General features: G+C 32.4%; 1 protein-coding gene across 13 annotated transcripts in view; it reads left to right on the forward strand.

Annotated features, from left to right (window-relative positions):
- LCORL (ligand dependent nuclear receptor corepressor like) overlaps positions 1-14501 on the forward strand; it is a 193522-nt gene that overhangs the window by 135801 nt on the left and 43220 nt on the right. Inside the window, exon 1 of one of the 13 annotated variants that reach the window (XM_020878315.2) lies at positions 18-13951. The exons of the other annotated variants lie outside the window; for them this stretch is intronic. The gene's annotated coding sequence lies outside the window, so the exon portion shown is untranslated. Of the gene's footprint in view, positions 1-17; positions 13952-14501 lie in introns of those variants that run through there. 13 annotated transcript variants of the gene reach the window in all.

The raw sequence follows: 14501 nt of genomic DNA on the forward strand, positions 1-14501 counted from the left end.
GTGTGTGTGTGATGTATGATTTTATGTTTTAATATTCTTAAGTATATATATATTTATGTATGTATATATAACCATATATTCACAGAGAAATTTAAAAGTATTATTACTTGAAATTAGTCTGTAACATGGACTAGAGAGAAGTGCTACATTAGAACTTTTGTATTACATTTGACTTTGTTTATAAAAGGAGAAGTGAAAGTTTCTCTGCCCTCTTTTCACAATAAAGTGTATGGTGAGAGAATCCTAACAAGCAACCTAAAAGGAAAGTATACAAATAAAAAGATGTATATAATAAAAATGTATTTTTATAATGTACAGCTGAGAACATTCATTAAGCACTTTTGCTGTTCAGTTTTTTACACTTAGGTCAAAAATAAAAAATTGATGGCTAATAGTCATCCTAATTGTTTATGGTATCACTAGGGAAAGAGAAAAGTTAATACCTGGATAAACATAATGTAAATAATTATATAGAGAGACACATTTTTCATAAGCATGAATGATGAAGCTGTGCTGATCTTATCTGATCATTATTTAAAGGAAGAATTGTGATTCTCCGAGGAAAAGAAGGAAGAGCCTTAAAGTGCTTGTGGAGGATGCCAAATAAGTGTTTGCCTAGAGAAGAGAGAACAAGTAGCTTTTGTTAATACAAATTAGGGATAGTGTTATCAGGCCTCGATACCAGAAGAATGTTAGCATTAAGTTTGATTGCAGAAGGCAGTGTGGTGTTCGAGGCTCTAGGGAAGAGCACCTTACTCAGTGTCTAAAGAAGATCCATCTTTTCAGTGTGTGAAACAGGTTAAAATTGAGAGATGCTGAAACATGGAAATACTTTCTTTGCTTCCTTAATTTTAGGTTGTATGAGTTTATTTATGTAGAAAGATATGAGAAATTTGAGATAGTAAGAGGTTGGTTATAAGAGAAAGAAATGTTGAAGATGATTTTAATAGAAGGCTTAAGGGCAAAATATATCAATACATTGAATTTTGAAAGTTAGAAAGTATGGGAATTTTAGTATTGCCGCTTATTTATGTTACATTTCCATGTTTCACCTTCTCTTAAATCTTTCTCCTTTGTGGGAAGCAGTTCAGTGTTCTAAACAGACTTAAACATAGGCTTTGGTATCTAAACAGACTTAAACATAGGCTTTGTGGTTGAAATCCCTGCTCTGCTACTTAAACTACACCAAGTGTTAACTTTCTGTCGGTTTTAATTTCCTCATTTGTTACTTGGCAATAATATACCAAACTCTTTGGAGCAATATGAAAGTTAAATATAAAATAACCACCTCATAAAAGATACTCAAACATTAGTCCCTCCGTACTCTTTCTTGCTCCATACTACCACAAAAGAGAAGCCTTGGAAGTCTCTAAAATTTATATCGTCATTCCACTAAAGTAGGACTGAATTTTCTCTGAATGGCCCGATGAGTAGAATTAGGATCACTACCTAGAAATTAGGTGGAAATAGATTTTAGATCTATGTAAGAAAGAATATTTCTAAGGATCAGACTTTTTTTCTTTTTAAAGGGGAACGAGGAAAATGATTCCCTGCTTGCCTTATCATTAGAGGCATTCAGAAGCATCAGCTGACTGGTTGGAATAGACGACATTCTAAAAGTAAATTTCTAGTTCTTATATTCTGTGATTCTATGAATTCAAGTGATAAGGCAGGTCCAAGTATAAGAAAATAATTAATGTAGTTACTAGTGAACTTTTTTGATATTCTAGTTATTTGAACATTTTGAGGTTGAAAGGATTAATGATCAATATAAATCTGTAAATAGTCTTCTCGATTATAATTTTGAGGGATGACTTATGATATGAGATTTCAGTGTTCTTACCCCCATACCCATATATCGCTCTGTAGTGTCTGACTCTTTGCAACCCCGTGGACTGTAGCCCACCAGGCTCCTCCATCCAGGGATTCTCCAGGCAAGAATACTGGAGTGGGTTGCCATTTCCTCCTCCAGGGGATCTTCCCGACCCAGGGATCGAACTCAGGTCTCCCACATTGCAGGCAGACGCTTTAACCTCTGAGCCACCAGGGAAGCCCTCAGTGTTCTTACTTGAGGACAAAAACACATAGTTCAGTGTGGCTTATTGTGTAGAGAGCAAGGGAGAGAATCGTAGCAGGTGAAACTAAAAAAATACAAGGATAAGATTATGAGAAAAACACATAGGAAATATTAAGGATTTTGACTTTTCTTACAACCATGGAAAGCTGCTACATTTCTTTCAGCAGAGAGTAATAAAATTAGATCCTCTTTTATAAAACTATCCTGCTGTGGTAGAAATTGGTAAGCTCTAACTTTGCCTACTTGCATACCAATTTTTTTTAATAGAGATATAACCTCTGATGCATTTATGTGTGCATACATGTATGTGTGTGTATGTATACACACCAGTAATTTATATGTACTAATATTTTCACAAATTAATATTTTTTAAGGTTAAAATAAAGATATTATAAACAATTTTTGAATGTCTCGCTGATCATGGCAACTTCACCCCCAGTGTCACACAGTGTAGACTTTGGAGTGTTTCATTATAATAATACAAGGTATAAATCCTTACTTCATATGGTTTCTGAAGACCTAAAAAAATGTTTGGACTGACTTCACTGTCCATACCTTATGATGTAATTAATAAAATGGTCATATTAGTAATAGCAGGATTAGTTCTGCCTTTGTTTGTCTATTATTTGCTAGTACTTAACTTTTTTTACATTATTCTTACTCTGTAATTTTGCAACAATACACATTTGCTCATTTTGTGAGTTATTTTATTCAAATTAGACGCTGTAGTCTGTAAATCCAGTAATAATGTAGCCATAAAAAAATGTGGATAACTTGTGGATTGTGTGACCTATACATCTGTAAAATTATTATCTCAAATGGTTTTACAGGTAACTTAAAGCAGTAGATAATTCTTCTCTTTTAAAGACTATTTTATAAAAAAGAAAAGAGAAATATTACTATCATCTTGATTCAAAATGAGGCACAGATAGCAAAAGAAAGAAAAATTGCCAACTAGTCTTATTTACAAATGTAGGTACAAAAAATTCTAACATTAGCAAATTGAATATAGTGAAGTATAAAAACATTATAAATAATGACTAGGGAAGCACAAATAATTCTGCATTTGAAACACTTTTTGTTTCCCACATTACAAAAAAATGAAAATTATAGCATCCTAATAAATACAGAAAATATTTACAAAATCTGGCATTTATCATAAAAATTGCTTATAACACCAAGAATAGATGAGCACATCTACCAGTGACATCATAATGAAATGATTTAAAGTAATAGACATGACAAAAATGCATACTATCACCAGTTCTCAACGTTTTATGAGAGGTCTTGACTCATGTAATGTGAAGAGAAAAAAAGAAATAACGAAAGTAAGCAGTAATAATTAATAGGTTATAAGGAAAGAATGAGTAGAATTGTGGTTGCTTACAAACAGTATAATTGTGTATACAGAAAATATGAAAGAATATCTATATAAAGTTTTCAAACTGGTGAAAAAGTTTGGAAAATGTACTATTCACAAGATTAGCGTGTATTGTAATATCCAATTAGAAAATCCAGCTTTAAAAAAATCTCTTCTACAGTAGCAACAAAAGCAGGAAAGACATTACAACACCTAAGAATGAAACTAATAAACTATGACCTTTGGAGAACATTATAAAATTTTATTGAAGGATATAAAAGAAGACTCTCAAAATGAGTAGTTATATTTTAAATGAATGGGAAGACTCTAAAAAAGATAGCAGTTGATCTTTAATATACTTAAAATTTGAGCTTCAGGTCTTAGGTCTTCCCTGGTGGCTCAGTGGTAAAGAATCCACCTGCCAGTGCTAGAGACGCAGGTTCAATCCCTGGTCTGGGAAGATCCCACATGCTGAGGAGCAGCTAAGCCCATGCGCTGCAACTGCTGAGTCTGTGGTCTAGAGCCTGGGGCCACAGTTGTTGAGCCCATGCACCCTAGCGCTGTGCTCTGCAACAAGAGAAGCATGCTCACCGCAATGCAGATAGCTTCCACTTGCTGCAACTAGAGAGAAGCCAACGTGAAGCACCAAAGACCAAGCACAGCCAAAAATAAATAAGTTTTTAAAAAAATTCAGCATCAGTCCAGGCAAAATTCTCATAGAGTTTATTGTGAAAAATGACTTTCCAATCATAAAATTTATGTGCAAAACTTAAAAGAGCCAAGAATTACTAAGACAATGTGTTGAGGGACTTCTGTAAAACATATCAAAACTTAGTAAAATAATTCAAACGGGGTCCTGTATCCCTTATACAAATCACTGGGACCGGTTAGCAAGCCCAGAAATTCTCCAAATATTAGTGGAGTCTTGGTGTAAGAGTGAGAGATGTCATTAAACAGTTCCAAGGCAATTGGTTATCTGCATGGAAGGGGGGATAAATGGATCCCTACCTTATATTACTCACAAAAGTAATTTCATTTGGGTTAAAGGGCTAAATGTTGCAAACAAAACTAAAAGAAAAGATTATATCTTAATGAACTTAAAGAAGAATTTCCTAAGATGCAGAAATAACAATCCATAAAACAATTGTGTAAATTTGACTGCACTAAAATGTAAAACTTAAGTATTGTCAAATTAATTATGAATAGTGAAAATTCAAATCTCAAATTTGAGGCAGTATTTACAACTGATGTAACTAATGACCATTCAATTAAACAAACCTGTAGCCAATGAGGAAAACATGACACCGTAGAAAAATAGACAAAGTAGTTATCAGAAGATAACAGAATAGCCAAATAAAGTAAAAGATGCACAAAAGAATATCCTGCTCATCTTTCACTGGTGATTCAACCTCTGACTGACAATAAGTTAACTTGCAAAAAATCTTTGACAGCTCCAACAGCTAAGCTCATATCTCTGAAATATCCACCCCTCATTTTGCATTTTTTTTCATCTGCAACAGCATTTTGCTCAACAGTTCTATAAATATTTGTAGAAATCATTGTATCTCCAAGACTTCTCTTTTCCATGCTAACCTTTAGGGTGTTGGGTTTTCTTTTCCATCTGCAGCAATATGACAGAATTTATTCCTTTTACTTTTTATTAGTGCTGCAAATATTTGTTGAAACTATTTTGTCTGTCTAAACCTCTTATTTACCAAGCAAATCTTTATAGATTCTCTAATTGTTCTTCATAAATCAGTTTTCGTACTTTTCGTTTTCCTTGTCTTCTCTTTGAAAAACCCTAAACTGACTTAAAATATCGTCACCATGAGAGAAACATTCCTATTTACCTCCTCCATGTACTTTCTAACCAAGTATTTCAAATATTAGAGATATTTTTTGTGCACTTTCATGTCTACAGATATGTAGAAATACTTTGAGACTTAGAAACTGGGACAGGGTAAGTTATGCATTTTTTTTTTTCTGGCGCAGTAAATTTAAAACCGGATAAGAAATAACATTAGCATACCAAAAAAAATTTTTTTCTATTCTAATTTAGACCCAAAGTAAAAGCTTCTTTGAATTCCAAAGTACAGGAAGAAATTTGCAGTTTACGAACTTTATCATTATTGTGAAAACCTTGAAGAATTTACCAGTTCTATGTATGTACAAAACAAGATCAAATGTGGGCAGAGATGAACCAGCAGCGCTTTGTTGACCTTGTTGGTGTTGTTTTCTACCTTGAGGCTTGAGTGAATATTCTGGTGGAATTTTCATTGTTGTAAATTTCTCACTTCATTGCAGTTGTTTCTTTGTTTATCTCCCCACTTTGGGAGCAGGAACCTGTCTATTCACTTCTGCATCCCCAGTGCGTGTATATGACATACTGGATTTACCAGATTAAAAATCTTCACTATTCTCAAATACTGTTGAAAGATAAACTAAGAATGTTACTTGCTCATTGGATTTATGATATTTTAACGGTGAAATTTCTTATTTTAAACTTACTGGATGGAAATTATCCTGCAGTATCTTTAAACAACATATGGAACTTAGTGTCATGATGAACATTAATTATTGCAGTAACCTATATAATGACTGGACATTTTTCGAATTAATTTTCTCTACAGCTAACTGCCAACAGATTAAGTTAAAAAAAAATTTAAAGACGTTATTTCACATTGCTATTAGTAGGCTAAACTTTGGAAATATCTCCTAGTTAAATAAGATTTTTTAAATAAATTATAAATGAGAATATAAACTAGGCTTCAAGTGAATATTTGAGAGGTTGCAATGAATGAGCTATATAAATTTCAGTGATACTTTTAAACTGTCACTAAGTATCCTTTGTTGGTGGTGCTGCCACCTCCTCTAATCTGGTTTCTTGGCTGAGATTAAGGTAGGTGACATTGTCAGCTGAGATGTTAAATTGTAATTAAAAGGGCAGTGTATCATTTTATGATACTATGTATTTTAAACTACTCTGTTTATAAATGAAGTCTGTTACTCTGTTAGGAAAATACTTAATAGTTTTTAAGTTCAGTTCAGAAGATATTTCTGTATGTAGTAATGAATGCAATAAAATATCCATCTTGTTTTTCTGTAATAAACTTTTGTTTTCCAAGGCTAAAGACATGGAAGAAAATGTTATGTTCCATGCTTGAGAAGATACCATATTTTAGTAAACCTGAAGAATAAAACATATCTAGAGATTATCCATATCCCTTCTGATCTCATCTTCTCTGACTCTAGGGATATAGGAAACAGGTGATATTTTAAAATTCTGAATCAAGTCATACCACTCATTTGCTTAAAACTCTTTAATGGCTTTGAATTGTTCTTAGGAAAAGGTCTAAAATCCTAAACTCACCAAGATCCAGACCCTACCTACCTATTCACTCTCACCTTGCACCTTTCTTTACTCTTCATATTGAAACTCTCTGTTTCTTGAATGTAATATACTCTAGCCTCAAAACATTTGTACATGCTCTTGCCTCTCAGTAGAAACCACTCCCTACTTCCACCAATTTTTTCTAAATAAATCTTGGTTTTTCTTCAGGTTTCCTTTTAAACATCACTTCTCTAAGAAAAACTTCCTCTATACCTCCTAAATTGGATGCATACAGACATACACATGGGTTCTTATTAATTATCACTGAAATTGAGGTTAGGTATATTATATTTTCCTATAGCATCCTGTATTCTATAGCCTCATCAACTAAATTAACTTGTCTAACGCAAAATAGCACCATCTTATTTTGTATTTTCTGTTTGTCCCATTTAAGTTTTTTTGTTCCTTTGTTGTTTTCTTTTAGATTGTATTTTTCTCTTATTTGGCTCTTGAAGTAATACACTCTACTGCTGTTCTGTTAGTGGTTGCCCTTGTTGTTGTATTAGTTGCTCAGTTGTGTTTGACTCTTTCCGGTCCCATGGAGTGGAGCCTGCCGGCGGGCTCCTCTGTACATGGAATTCTCCAGGCAAGAATATTGGAGTGGGTAGCCATTCCCTTCTCCAAGGGATCTTCCTAGAAATTTTTTAATGCTTAGTTAACAGTTTATTTAAGGAATATTTTAACTTGTTACCTGTCCTGACACAATAGCCATTTCATCAGTTCTTTAGTTCTCTTTTAAAGACATCCCAATGAAAACATTGTAACTATTTGTTTTATATACTCAACTTTTGTTTAGATTTACAAACATGATTATCTTTTTCCTTTGAGCATTATTCATTCTTGTAGCTTGAATTTTCTTCTGGAATCAGAGTCTTTTAATAAAGATCTCTGGTAGTAAACTCTGTTGGATTTTTCTTTTTTTTTTTCTTTTTTAGTGTCTTACTCTTTTTCTTAAAATAACGTTGTTCTTAAAAGAGATTTTCTTCTGGGTACATAAGTCTAGGCTGACAATTACTGTTTTCTTAGCACAGCTACTACATCTGTGTCTTGGCTTCTATTTTTGTATAATTTCACAACAAATAGTCTTTTCTTTGTAGGTAGTCTTCATACACTTTTTGTATCTACTTTTAGCACCTATCTCTCACTTTCTGTTTTGTTTATGCTGTTTTGTAGGTTGTCCTGGATATGTTTGGGTATAGATCTCTTATTCATTCTGCTTGTAAGTCATAAAACTGAGGACAAATTTCTTTTCTCAATTTTGGTTTTCCAGCCATTATCTTTTTCAATATTTTGCATTTCCCACTTTATCTCTTGTCAAAATTTTTTGAGGCATATTTTGGATATCCTCTCATTCTGTCCTTCTTATCTCTTCTCTTTTGTATCTTCCACCTCTTTGTCTCTTTGTGTTAATTTGGAACTGTCTCTAGATTCACTGATTCTCTCTTGAGCTGTTTTAATCACTGTTTAAACCTTTGTCTTGAGTTTCTAATTTGTTATTATTTTTTCATTTCCAGAAGTTATTTGTTACTTTTTTTGAAATATGCCTGTCAGCGTGCCCCTAATTTTACAAAAAGAATCAATAAGCAAGATACCAAGAGTGCCTTGAGAGGATTATTTTAGGTAAGGTGGTCAGGTAACCTCCCTGAAGAAGTGAGTTTGAACAGAGAATTGAATAATGAGAAGTCATCCTCCACATGAAGATCTGAAGGCAGGGCATTCCAGACAGAAGAAGTATCAAAAACAGAGACAAAAATATCAGAAATCAAAGAAGGCAGGAGCAAATCAGGTATGTTTGAGGAATTGTATGAAGATTATCTCAGTCACTTAAAAATCAGGAGACTAGTCAAAGCTTTTTCCATAAAATCAGATTATAGTGTCAAGAAATATAAATTGATACCATATATTTAACTTGGACAAACTCCGAGAGATGGTGAGGACAGGGAGGCCTGGCATGCTGCAGTCCATGGGGTTGCAGTCAGAGATGACTGGGTGACTGGAGAACAACAGTATATTTAAACTGGATTTTTCTTTTTTTCTATTTTGTAAAGAATATCACATAAAACCATGCACTTTAAATTTAGAACTTCCAAATGTTACCATATAACCATCACTTGACTCACCTAATTAGTTATATGAAATATAAAAAGAAAAAGAAGTCAGTTTTTCAATAGCTGTTAACTTTTTCCTGAATATTTTTTAAGTTTGGTATAAAGTTGGTCACTATCACCACGTGGTTTCCAAGTGAAAATTCATTGAGTTTTTGTTTCCTTTATAATTTTTTTATGTATTTTCCCTCCAGATACAGCTTTAATAAGATGTACCTTAACATAACTCTGAAGTTATCAGTATGCCAAAATGGGATTCAAAATATCCGCTTGAATAAAGTAAAGTTGGTATTACTTCTACATTTAAATCTTTGTATTATTATTAGTTAAATCTTCCTTTCTATTACCAGAAGAATAAAATTTGTTTTCTTCTCATAGTTTACATGGTTTTGCTAAGATCTTGTACCTGTCTACCCTTCTGGACTTATTCCTTTTCCTCTCTTGCTGGCTTAGTATATGCACTTCACATTATCTGTGTATTTCTGACACATGCTCAGCTCATTTCACTTTTGAACCTTTACTTTTGCCAGTTGCTTTTCCTGGATTATTCTGCCTTTAAATCTTCTTGTTTCTCTGGTTTGTCCCCTTCATCATTTATATCTCAACTAGAATGTCACCTTAAAAATAAGAGAGTGATAAATTCCAGTGTATAAAAATAACTTTGGGTGATAAAGAAGCAAGCAGTATTAGAAAAATCCAAAGAGAAATAGTAGTCTGTGAAAAAATATTTATAATTTATATTGTAAAATAAAGGGCTACTAATCTAATGCATTAACAGTTTCAAAAAATTGAGTACTGAAAGAAAAACCACCTGATAGGTAAATGAGCATTGTTTTACTGTCAGTTTGTATAAGAAGCTTTAAAAGTTTTTAAACATAGGAAGACACACTTATAAACTGTGGTTCACACCTATCAGACTAATAAGAATTCAAGTTGAACAACATAATCTTTCTCATGAGGCTATGAGAAACAGGTGCACTCATGCATTCCTAAGGGAATACAAACTAGTAGAATCCTTATGAAGGGGAATTGGCAATGCATTTAACTCTTTGACCCAGCAGTCTCATTTCAAAGAATTGAGCTTATAGTTATACAAATATCAGTGATACATATTCAAAGTTAATTCATCAGGGGTCTATTATTTGTAATACCAAGGAATTATAAGTAACCCAAATGGATAACTAAATTATTATATATCCATACAGTGGAAAACTTGAGTATTTGGAAAAAGGGTGTGAGAAAGATCCCTTTATAGTGACATTTTCAGATTTTATTGTTAGGAGGTAAGAGCAATATACAGAACTGTGTGTGTATATATATTTTATATACAAAGATATATATATACACATATATATATGTATTGTTTTGTATAAACAAAGAAGGAAAGATAAAACCTATAAGGGAATGAAGTAAATGAGATGGAGAGGGCTGAATAGAAGTGTTGTGGATGGACCTTTATATAGCTTTATATAAATGCTCAACAAATCTCAAAGATTTTTAATTTTTAAAAATTAAAGCAATCCCTAAAATATGAAAAGGGAAGTAACAAATGAGCATAGTTGCATCATGTTTTTAACAGTAATGTATTAACACTGAGAAAAGGATTCTGTCAGAACACTTTACCCAGTATTTTGACTGTACATTTTTGGTGGACTGTATTTTCAACACAAATGAGTACTTCAAAGAAATCCTAAACTTCTTTTAGTAATGTTAGTAATGATATTGCCATTGTGTGTTATTTTGGATCTATAGGATAAATCAAATATATAATTATGTTAACACTGTTTTAGGAAGCCAAGATTTTCAGGGTAAGAATAGAAACAAATTTAAGAATCAAAGAACTAAAAACCCTGTAAATTGCATACATGTAAATTGAAAAGGGCTTCCCTGGTGGTTCAGACAGTAGAGTCTACCTGCAATGCAGGATACCTGGGTTCGATCCTTGGGTCGGGAAGATCACCTGGAGAATCCCATGGTCAGAGGAGCCTGGCGGGCTACTACAGTCCATGGGGTCGCACAGATGAGACATGACTGAGTGACTGATACACAGATTGGAAATGTCACTGCAAACTCATGGTTTTTTTTTATTTATTTCAAAAATCTGTACTTTTTAATGTATATTTATGAATTTTTCAGTACTGAAATAATTGCATGACAGTTCAATGACACTGAACTTAGGCCTAGATTGTGGTCTCTAAACATTATTTTCCCTTAAAGGAAAGTAGACCTTCTTGGAATCCAGGTCTGGATCAGAATATGTATAAGATGATCCTGGAACATCTTGTGCCAACAAGCAAGAATGTACCAAAGACCAATTTGTCAACTAAATACAGGAGGCAATGTTAAGGGCTCCCTATTGGCCAGATAGGAGAACATTTAAGCCTCAAGAGGAAGAACGTTTTCAACTGAAACATGTTGAATGTTTTAAAATCTATTAGATCTTGATAATGATAATGATTCCTCAAAGTCATTAGTCTACACAGAGGAACGTAGCATACCAGCTTATTACTTTGAAAATGAGCAGTTACAGGAAAGAGTTTAGTATTTATTTTGCTTTTCTTTTACAAATTGTATTTCAGGACAACCACATTGTCTTCTTTTGAGAAAGATTTTTAAGAATTTCAGTTAATAAATATGAAGACATAATAGACTTAAAATATTAACTAGTTTTCACAACTCCTAATAAGAAAACCGAATAAAAAATATCATCAGAAGATAAAACTATTAGAGGAAAGATTACTTCGGAACTTTACAGTGGAGGGGTCAAGCTGTTGTCATCAGAATACACTGATCACTTAAGCATCATTGGAAATACACTTAATGCATCACTTGTGAAGTATTCTTGACAGAAGGGTCGAACATGACTCTTAAGCAGTTTTTTAGGTCAGTGGTTCTCAATGGAACTCTTTCTAGAATACAGCAGGTCAAAACTAATAATAATATATTATTTGCCCTTTTCACTCTCATTTTCTCCCAGTATGTAGTAGAGTAGGTAGTAGAGTCAGTCAGAGGCTGGTTGATGTATGATTTCTGAACACATTGAATATAGAAGCATATATGAGAATCCAACTGTATTCTATGAAGCTAGGCATTTAAAAGATTTACAAAATTATTTTTTAAACTTCTCACTTTAAATCTAAAAATGTTTTTTCATTAAAATGTTATTATAAATATTAGCATTTATTATCAATTACAAATATTTTAAAACATCTCAGTTTAACTTATGAATGTTAAGAAATAAAACATTTCTTAACCAAAACAAAGGTTCTTTGAGATCCACAGTAATTTTTAACACTAAAGAGATTGTGAGATCCAAAAGTTTGAGAATCATTTGCTTTAGAATTAACTTCATTTGTCAGAATTATTAGGAAATAAGGTGAAAACAAATGACAATATAGAAAAGGAGAAAAAACAAACCATAATGCAAGATATTCTTTCGTAGAACTGACGGCCTGGCTTCTAAAAGTCAGTATCATTATTTTTTAAAATGAGGGAAAGGGCTGCTATAAATTTTAAGAGAAATAGCATCAAGCATAACACAGCTCCTACTTTGAACATACCGATTGTAAAAAAACACTTTGGATTGCCTAGAGGATGTTCAGTACAAACTAAGTATAAGGTGATAGTAAGGAATTGTTATGTATGAAAATGTTCATATGTTTAAAGATGCTTTGGAACATAGAAATGATGTGACACCTGGAATTAACTTTAAAATACTTAAGTAGATAGTATAAATAGAGCAAGCATAGCAAAAATCTAGGTAATTGTATAAAGAGTGGATAGAAGGATTCATTCTATATTTTGCATGGGTAAAGTGTATCAGTGAAATTTCTTTTTTGAAAAAGAGCAAATATTCTCTAGACTTTGAAACCTAATCATTTATTCAAACATGGTAACCTCTTCCTACCTGCCATTGTTGTTGTTCTTTCCTATTACTGTGTTTTATTTTCGTTATAGGCCTTATCATCTTGTGAAATTATTTTTTAATTAATTGGAGGGTAATTGCAATATTATTTTATTGATTTATCTTTTCTTTGTGTACTCTACTAGAATGTAAATTCTGTGAGAGCAGGAACATTTTCTGTTTTACTCCCTACTGTTTCCTTTGTGTCATTTAGAAAACCGATTGGCAATAAATAAATAAATACTAATAAAATGAATGAATTATAAAGCTATGCATTGATCTTTTATTCATCCACCCAGAGTTTCTGGGAAAAAATACTCATTTACATACTCTTACTCTCACTCTCTCCTCCCAGAGCTTATTCCCTCAAATCATTCATTATATAATCCTCTGTAACTTGTGTTTTTAAAATATTTTAAAACATCAGTATGTTTCAGCTGAATAGTATTCTGTTTCGTGGAAGGATTACATTATACTTACCTTCAGATACACATGCTTAAGCTGAAATTGTGCACTGAATCTTAATTTTACTTAGGACATACTCCTAGAAGTGAAATTGCTACTTAAAAGATAAAGCTGTTAGAAGTCAAGATAGTGGAGGAAGGTGTAAGTTAGTGACCAGAGGAGATACGATGGGGAGGGCTTCAGGTTGATAGTGGTGATCTAGTTGCTATTTAGTGAAATGTTCAAAATTCATTAGACTGTGTACTTACGTTCATTCTTGTTGTGAATGTAATATTTCAGTAAAAAGATTTTTTTTAAACTCCTAGATCACCTTTGGATGAGCATGATAAGAACTAGCAAATCTAAAGTTTTCCAATATAAAGTTTGCTTTCCAATCTAAAGCAAATCTAAAGTTGTAATAAATATACATCCCACATATGTTTGGTTGAAGGTTAAACTTACAGAGTACACAGTCTAATAGTTGGTATAAACAAAGAGTGTGTTTTACAAAATATTTTTCAAGGTGTTGACTTGAAGCCTTTTGACTTTAGTTTGGTACTTAAAGGAATAACTGAAGCAAGAAAAAAGAACTGCGATGAAATTCTAAAATGGCATAGGGTGGAAGTGCTGAAACCTTGTTTAATTTTACCAGTAATATTTCCTAATTAAGGTTAGTATTATTATTTTTTTATATCCTAAATATATTACAAGCACTTTTTTCTGATTTATTTTGTCCCTTGTCATTATTAGTAAATAGTAGGTGAATGAATTCTATGAGATTCAGCTGTGTATGCACTAAATGAAACACATTGAGAAAGCAATAACTCTTCCCTTTTAAAAAGTGTGTTTGATGTGCAGAAGAAGGCAAATGAAGGATGGAAAAACTAATATTAAAGTTTAATTGATGTCCTGCTCTGATGCTATATTGATTATTTCCCCCATGACTCTGAAACTAACTCCATGGTTAAACAAGTAACAGAAACAATTTTAAAATAAAATTTGGATAAACCCAAGTGATTGCTTTTACAGTTTGGTATTTTACTGATAAGTTTGTGTGGTTTCTTCGTTAATATATATGCTCATTATGGCAAGCTTGGGGAAAGGAGAAAATTAGCAAAATTATATTAAGTGTGAATATTTGTGTGTATATATATATATATATATATAGTACAAATATTTATATACATTTGTGCTTACATATATTTTGAGATTTTTGGTAT

Source organism: Odocoileus virginianus, chromosome 21, assembly GCF_023699985.2.
Source record: "Odocoileus virginianus isolate 20LAN1187 ecotype Illinois chromosome 21, Ovbor_1.2, whole genome shotgun sequence".
Taxonomy (NCBI): domain Eukaryota; kingdom Metazoa; phylum Chordata; class Mammalia; order Artiodactyla; family Cervidae; genus Odocoileus; species Odocoileus virginianus.